At 40.7% G+C, this 7184-nt stretch overlaps 1 pseudogene; it reads left to right on the top strand.

The window, feature by feature from the left end:
- The first annotated feature begins 371 nt into the window (after positions 1–371).
- Positions 372–1335, top strand: LOC144580506 (2-methoxy-6-polyprenyl-1,4-benzoquinol methylase, mitochondrial pseudogene; annotated as a pseudogene).
- The last annotated feature ends 5849 nt before the right edge of the window (positions 1336–7184 follow it).

Raw genomic sequence — 7184 nt, 5'->3', positions numbered from 1 at the left:
TGTGTCATAAATCTGAGGGAAGCCCCAACATAATTAACCCTTCCGTCTAGTAGCCAGGCCCCAGTGCAGAGCCCTGTGGCAGTGACAGAGCAAACTGAGACCAGCTCAAGCGCAGCCTCTTTCTCAGACACAGGGCTCTGCTAAGGCACTTAGGGTTCTGGTTTAATTCTGGCAGCTTTAGTGTAAAGAATATTGTGAGACATTTCCTGAGGTCACTGAAAATCAGAAGAAAAGACAGGCCTTCTCCATCTCCCTGATAGTCATTTCCCAGAACCTAGTTATCCAGAGAGGAGGGAAAATATTTATTTTTTGTAAAAAGTAAATGCTAGAGTTAAATATTATATTAAAATCTCATTCTAGCCTTTTAACTCGAGTACCAAGATGGCGGCTCCCAGAAGCTTGGCTCTATGGAACTATTGCAGTCGTAGGTGGTGGCGGGTGATGCGGGGCTGTCAGCTCCTCGGGCTTCGTGGTTCTTGGCCCCAAAGAGAAGCAGGTAACGGAAACTCACTTTGGGTTTCAGACTGTGTCGGAAGAGAAAAAGTGGGGCAAAGTCCATCAGGTGTTTGAAAGTGTGGCTAAGAAGTATGATGTGATGAATGATATGATGAGTCTTGGTATCCATCCTCTTTGGAAGGATTTACTGCTCTGGAATATACATCCACTTCCTGGGACCCAGCTGCTTGATGTTGCTGGAGGCACAGGTGACATTGCATTCCGGTTCCTAAATTATGTTCAGTCCCAGCATCAGAGAAAACAGAAGAGTCAGTTAAGGGCCCAACAAAGTTTATCCTGGGAAGAAATTGCCAAAGAGTACCAGAATGAAGAAGATTCCTTGGGTGGGTCTCATGTCATGGTGTGTGACATCAACAAGGAGATGCTAAAGGTTGGAAAGCAGAAAGCCTTGGCTCAAGGATACAGAGCTGGACTTGCATGGGTATTAGGAGATGCCGAAGAACTTCCCTTTGATGATGACAAGTTTGATATTTACACCATTGCCTTTGGGCTTCGGAATGTCACACACATTGATCAGGCACTCCAGGAAGCCCATCGGGTACTGAAACCAGGAGGACGGTTTCTGTGTCTGGAATTTAGCCAAGTGAACAATCCCCTCATATCCAGGCATTATGATCTATATAGCTTCCAGGTCATCCCTGTCCTGGAGAGGTCATTGCTGGAGACTGGAAGTCCTATCAATACCTTGTAGAGAGTATCCAAATGTTCCTGTCTCAGAAAGAGTTCAAGGAGATGATAGAAGATGCAGGCTTTCACAAGGCCACTTATGAAAGTCTAACATCAGGCATTGTGGCCATTCATTCTGCCTTCAAACTTTAATTCCTTTCTAATCATGGAGCATGAACCAATTACACCCTGTTGAAAGCCTGGAACTGAAGGATATTCTGGCAAATGAGACAACAGCAGAGCATGTCCTCTTAAGGATGCATACGTTGGACTCATGTTTGAATCAAACACTCTCCAAGTAGAAGAACAAATTCCTGTCACTTTTTTACAGCTTTCTTTGGAGTTGCTTCAGTCCATCTCCAAGAGGCATTTGGTCTGCATTTTTTGCTCAATCGCTAATTTCTCTTGGCTGTAGAGTGTGTGGTTAAGGTACAACCAGCACTAAGGCTCAGTTTTGAAGTGTATTTATAGCTTCTCTGCTGGTGCTGCCCTCCAGAGTGGGTGATAGATCATTTGAACACAATGATGACTTTAACCAGAAAACTTAATGGTACCTGAATCAACCTTTCAGCCTACTAGGACTAAATCTAGGCCCAAGTCAGAGGACTAATAATTATGACAATTGTGTGCTGAACCAGCATTTGCCAAGACATTCAATATTAGGCACGGTGATAGCATAAAGTCTGGCAAATCACAGTCAGGTGCTACAGGATGATAATTGGAACCTCTTTCCAGGAGTCTCCCGACAATGCTGATGAGAACATTCCTTTCCTACAAGAGGCACCCATGCATCCAGTGACACGAGAACAAGAGAGTGATAGCGCCACACCATTGTGATGTCTTATTTAAGGGGAATGTATGTGCGATCTCAGTTTTATGGCCCTGAGGCCATTTGGTAGGAACCAAATGCCAGGTATAGTTTCAGGATAACCAAGCCCTGTCTATATGGGCCCGGAGCGAGAATACTAGCAGATGTGGGCGGGTCGCTGGTTTCACGGAGGTTGGTAGATTAAGAGACCAAGTGTATTTGGTGGATATTCATGGTTGTGTCAACTGTTTGACTAAATGTGCTATGTCCAATCAATATGTTAATGTGCGGATGTATGATGAATGGTTTTACATTGGTGAGTGATATCCATGTTTGGAGTGCGGTATGTGGGTTAAGGATCGTATGGATTATAGTCCAATGTACAATATTAGTTCTTGCTTGTAAGCATGTATGTCAAGGATTTTATGTACGTTTAGGGTTAATGTGCTATGTATAGTTAAGCATTTGTAGTACTAGATATTATTCATGGGGTAAAACAATAATGTACTAATTACATAAAAGTTTGAAATGTTGTGTGTACTTGCAAAGTACTTTATTGTTGGGCCATCAATAAGATAAAGTTTAGAATCCAGGGAGTAGTTTAATATTAGAATGTCAGCTTTGGGTGTTGATGGTGGAATTAGATATTCTCTCCCTGATTGTCCTGGGGAGTAGGTGTTCTCCATTTCTGGTTTACAAGACCAGAGTATTAATTTATACTACAAGGACGTTTATCATTTTAGTAGTTTGTTTTCGATTAGAGCGGAGAGGGGGATTAAGGTGATAATGATGAGAAAATATATGATAGATGCTGTTTGGCCGATGGCGATGAATGGATGTTCAACTGGTTGACCCCCAATTCATGTAAGTGTAACTAGGTCAGCTACTAGCGTTCAGAATAGGATTTGAGTGATTGGTTGGAATGCTATACTTTGTTGTTTGGATAGGTGTATTATGGGGATGAGTATTAGGATTAGGATGGATAGTACTAGAGCTAGAATGCCCCCTAGTTTATTGGGGATGGGTCGTAGGATTGCATATGCAAATAGGAAATATCACTCTGGTTTAATGTGGGGTGGGGTGTTTAGGGGGTTTGCTAGTGTGTAGTTGTCTGGGTCTGTTAAAAGGTCAGGTGTAAATAGGGTTAAACTTGTTAGGGTTAGGAAGAGGAAGATCAGTTCAAGAATGTCTTTAGTTGTATAGTATGGGTGAAATGAAATTTTACCAGGTTCTGAGGTGATTCCTGATGGGTTACTTGAGCCTGTTTCATGCAGAAACAAAAGATGAATGGTAGTCAGAGCTGCAATAATGAAAGGTAAAATGAAGTGGAAAGTAAAGAATCGTGTGAGGGTAGCTTTATCCACTGAAAACCCGCCTCAGATTCATTGGACTAAGTCAGATCCAATATATGGGATAGCTGATAAAAGGTTTGTAATTACTGTAGCCCCTCAAAACGATATTTGGCCTCATGGGAGTACATAGCCTATGAATGCTGTGGCTATGGTTGCAAGTAGTAAGATTGTACCGATGTTTCAAGTCTTCAGAAAAAGGAATGACCCGTAATATAAGCCTCGGCCGATGTGGAAGAAGAGGCAAATAAAGAATATGGATGCACCGTTAGCATGTAAATAGCGGATTATTCAGCCATAGTTAACGTCTCGGGTGATATGGGCGACTGAAGAGAAAGGGGTAGCAGTTTCTGGTGTGTAGTGTATTGCTAGGAATAGGCCTGTGGTAATCTGAATAATTAGGCAAGTGCCTAGAAGTGAGCCAAAATTTCATCAAGAGGAGATGTTGGATGGTGTGGGGAGATCAATGAATGATTCGTTGATGATTTTTGCTAAAGGGTGGGTTTTACGGGAAGAGGTCATTAGTATTCTTATAGTTGAAATACAAAAATGGTTTTTCATATCATTAGTCATGATTATAGTCCATGTGGGAATAATGACATATGCTTTATTTTCATTAAGTATTATTTTAGTAATAGGTTTTGTGGGGTTTTCTTCTAAGCCTTCGCCTATTTATGGTGGGTTAGTGTTAATTTTTAGTGGTGCCGTAGGTTGTGTGATTACGTTATACTTTGGTGGGCCTTATATGGGGCTTGTGGTTTTCTTGATTTATTTGGGGGGTATGATGGTAGTTTTTGGTTACACTGAGGTGATAGCAATTGATGAGCATCCTGAAACGTGGGTGTCAAGTACAGATATTTTAGGTATTTTCATGTTCGGTTTAATGATGGAGATAATTATGGTATTCTTGCTAGGTGGGAACCCTGTTAAAACGGTAGAGATTGTGGTTAATTATAACACTGTGTCAAGTTGAATGATTTATGAGGGTGATGGGCCAGGGTTAATTCGTGAGGATCCTACAGGTGCTCCTGCTTTGTATAATTATGGTATTTGAGTAGTTTTAGTAACTTGTTTATGGGAATGCATATTGCAATTGAGCTTACTCGGGGTGGGGGTTAAATTGTTAGGAGTAGTGCTAGTGTTGGTGTAATGAAGAAGGATAGGAAGTAAAGCTTAATTAGGCCTTTTTGAGTTGATGAGGTTGTGGAGATCGAAATTTGAGTTTGTGTTGTTATTTTTTATATAGATTTTTCTAGTCAGAAGAGGTTTAATAGGGCTGAGGTAAGGTTTTGGCTTGTGGATAGGCTTGAATGGGGGTTGAGTCGGTGTATAGTGGTTGAGTACAAGCCTAGTATGTTAGAGAAGTAGAAGGTTTTTAATGGGGTGCTTAATTTTATATTGTTAGTTATCAAACTAAGTTATATTGCTACAAGTAGTCCTAGCATGGTTACGCCTAACGCTGTAAGTTTTAGGTGTCATGGTATAGTGACTTGGGGGTGTGAGGTAGGAGGAACACAATTAGAAATAAGAAACCCGGTGAAAATGCTACCCACTGCTAGGTGATTGATTGGGTTTATTAGCATAGGGTTATTCTCATTAATTAAGATGAGAGTTGTAAAGCGAGGGTATCCTGTTAAGGCAAAGAAGATAATGCGGATACTGTATATAGCTGTGAGGGAGGTGGCTACAAGAGTAGTTGTTAGGGCTCAGGCGTTGGTATACAACGTGTTGGCGGTCTCGATGATCAGGTCTTTTGAGTAGAAGCCTGTGAGAAAGGGTACACCTACAAGTGCAAAGCTGCCAATAATGAGGGAGGAGGATGTGAAGGGTAGGGTCTTAAATAAGCCTCCTATTTTGCGGATATCTTGTTCATTGTATAGGCTGTGAATAAAAGATCCTGCAGATAGGAATAGTATGGCTTTGAAGAAGGCGTGGGTACAGATGTGAAGGAAGGCTAGGTGTGGTTGGTTAATGCCGATTCTTACTGTTATAAGGCCTAGTTGGCTTGAGGTTGAGAAGGCTACGATCTTTTTTAGATCATTTTGTGTTAGAGCACAGATTGCTGTGAATAGAGTGGTGATTGCGCCTATTGATAGAGTTAGTGTTTGGATGAGGGGGTTATTTTCGATTAGGGGGTGGAAACGAATAATTAAGAAAACTCCTGCAACAACTATTGTGCTGGAATGTAGTAGTGCTGAAACTGGTGTAGGTCCTTCCATGGCAGATGGAAGTCATGGGTGTAGGCCGAATTGGGCAGATTTTCCTGTTGCCGCTAAGAGAAGGCTTATTAGGGGAAAAGAATTTGAAGTGGAGTCAAGAATGAATATTTGTTGGAAATCTCATGAGTTGGAGTATAGAAAGAATCATGTCATTGCTAGAATAAAGCCGATGTCTCCAATGCGGTTATGTAGGGCTGCTGTGTTAGCGTCTGTTCGGCTGTGTCATCAGCTAATTAGTAGAAATGATATCATGCCTATTCCTTCTCATCCAATGAAAAGTTGGAACAAATTATTAGCTGTGATTAGAATTAGTATTGTTACGAGGAAAATAAGTAGGTATTTGAGGAATTGGTTGATGTTTGGGTCTGAGCTTATATATCATATTGAAAACTCTACGATTGATCAGGTAACAAATAGTGCTACAGGGGTAAATATAATAGAGAAGAAGTCTATCTTAAAGTTTAGCGATAATTTGATAGTTTGGATTGTTATTCAATGTCAGTTTGAGATTACGGATTCTTGGCCTGTAAAGATAAATATTGTTATCGATAGGATGCTGATGGTAAAGGCATAAATGATGGCTAATTTTACATAGTGAGGGTATAGGAGGTTTTTGTTTGGGTTAATTAGAGTAATTATGATAGGCGCCAGCAGTGTAATTATTGTTATTAGAATTATTGAAGAGTGTATTTTTACTTTTATTTGGAGTTGCACCAATGTTTTTGGTTCCTAAGACCAATGGATAACTACTATCCTTTAAAAGTTGAGAAAGCCAAGTTGTTAAGCTTGGGGGCATGAATTAGCAGTTCTTGCATGCTTTCTCGGTAGTTTAGAAGTTGTGGGCTTCTATTATTAGATTCACAATCTAATGTTTTTATTAAACTATAGCTACAGGGTGTAAAACATATGGTTACCTTAGGGTTTAGGGTGAGTAGGAGGATTGGTGCTATGTGCATTAGTATAAGTGTGTTTTCTCGTGTAAATAGGGGTTTTACATTGCTAGTGCTATATGTTAATGGACCTCGTTGTCTTGAAGTAAATATATGAAGTGAGTACAGGGCTGTGATTAGTATGTTGAATCCTGTGAATATGATGGTAAAATTAGATCAGGAAAAGGGGGCTAAGATTGTTAGCAGTTCTCCTATTAAATTAATAGTTGGGGGTAGGGCAAGATTGGCGAGGTTAGCTAGTAATCATCATAGTGCTAGTAGTGGGAATAGTGCTTGAAGACCTCGTGTGAACATTATAGTTCGGCTGTGGATTTGTTCATAGTTAGAGTTTGCTAGGCAGAATGGTAGAGATGAAGTAAGTCCATGGGCAATTATTAGGATTATTGCGCCGGTAAGGCTTCAGGGGGTTTGGATAAGAATGGCTAGAATAACAAGTGCTATGTGGCTAACGGAAGAATAGGCGATGAGTGATTTTAGGTCTGCTTGTGGCAGGCAGATGGAGCTTGTTATAACTATACCTCGTAAGGATAAGATGAGAAAGGGGTAACTTATTTTTTCTGTCAGAAGGTTAAGTATAGGGGTAATTCGTATTATACCATAGCCACCTAGTTTTAGTAGAATTGCTGCGAGTACTGTTGAGCCAGCGATTGGGGCTTCAACATGGGCTTTAGGGAGT

Source organism: Callithrix jacchus, chromosome 20, assembly GCF_049354715.1.
Source record: "Callithrix jacchus isolate 240 chromosome 20, calJac240_pri, whole genome shotgun sequence".
Classification (NCBI taxonomy): Eukaryota; Metazoa; Chordata; class Mammalia; order Primates; family Cebidae; genus Callithrix; species Callithrix jacchus.
Note: the sequence above shows the minus strand (reverse complement) of the source record. Positions and strands in the feature narration are given on the sequence as shown.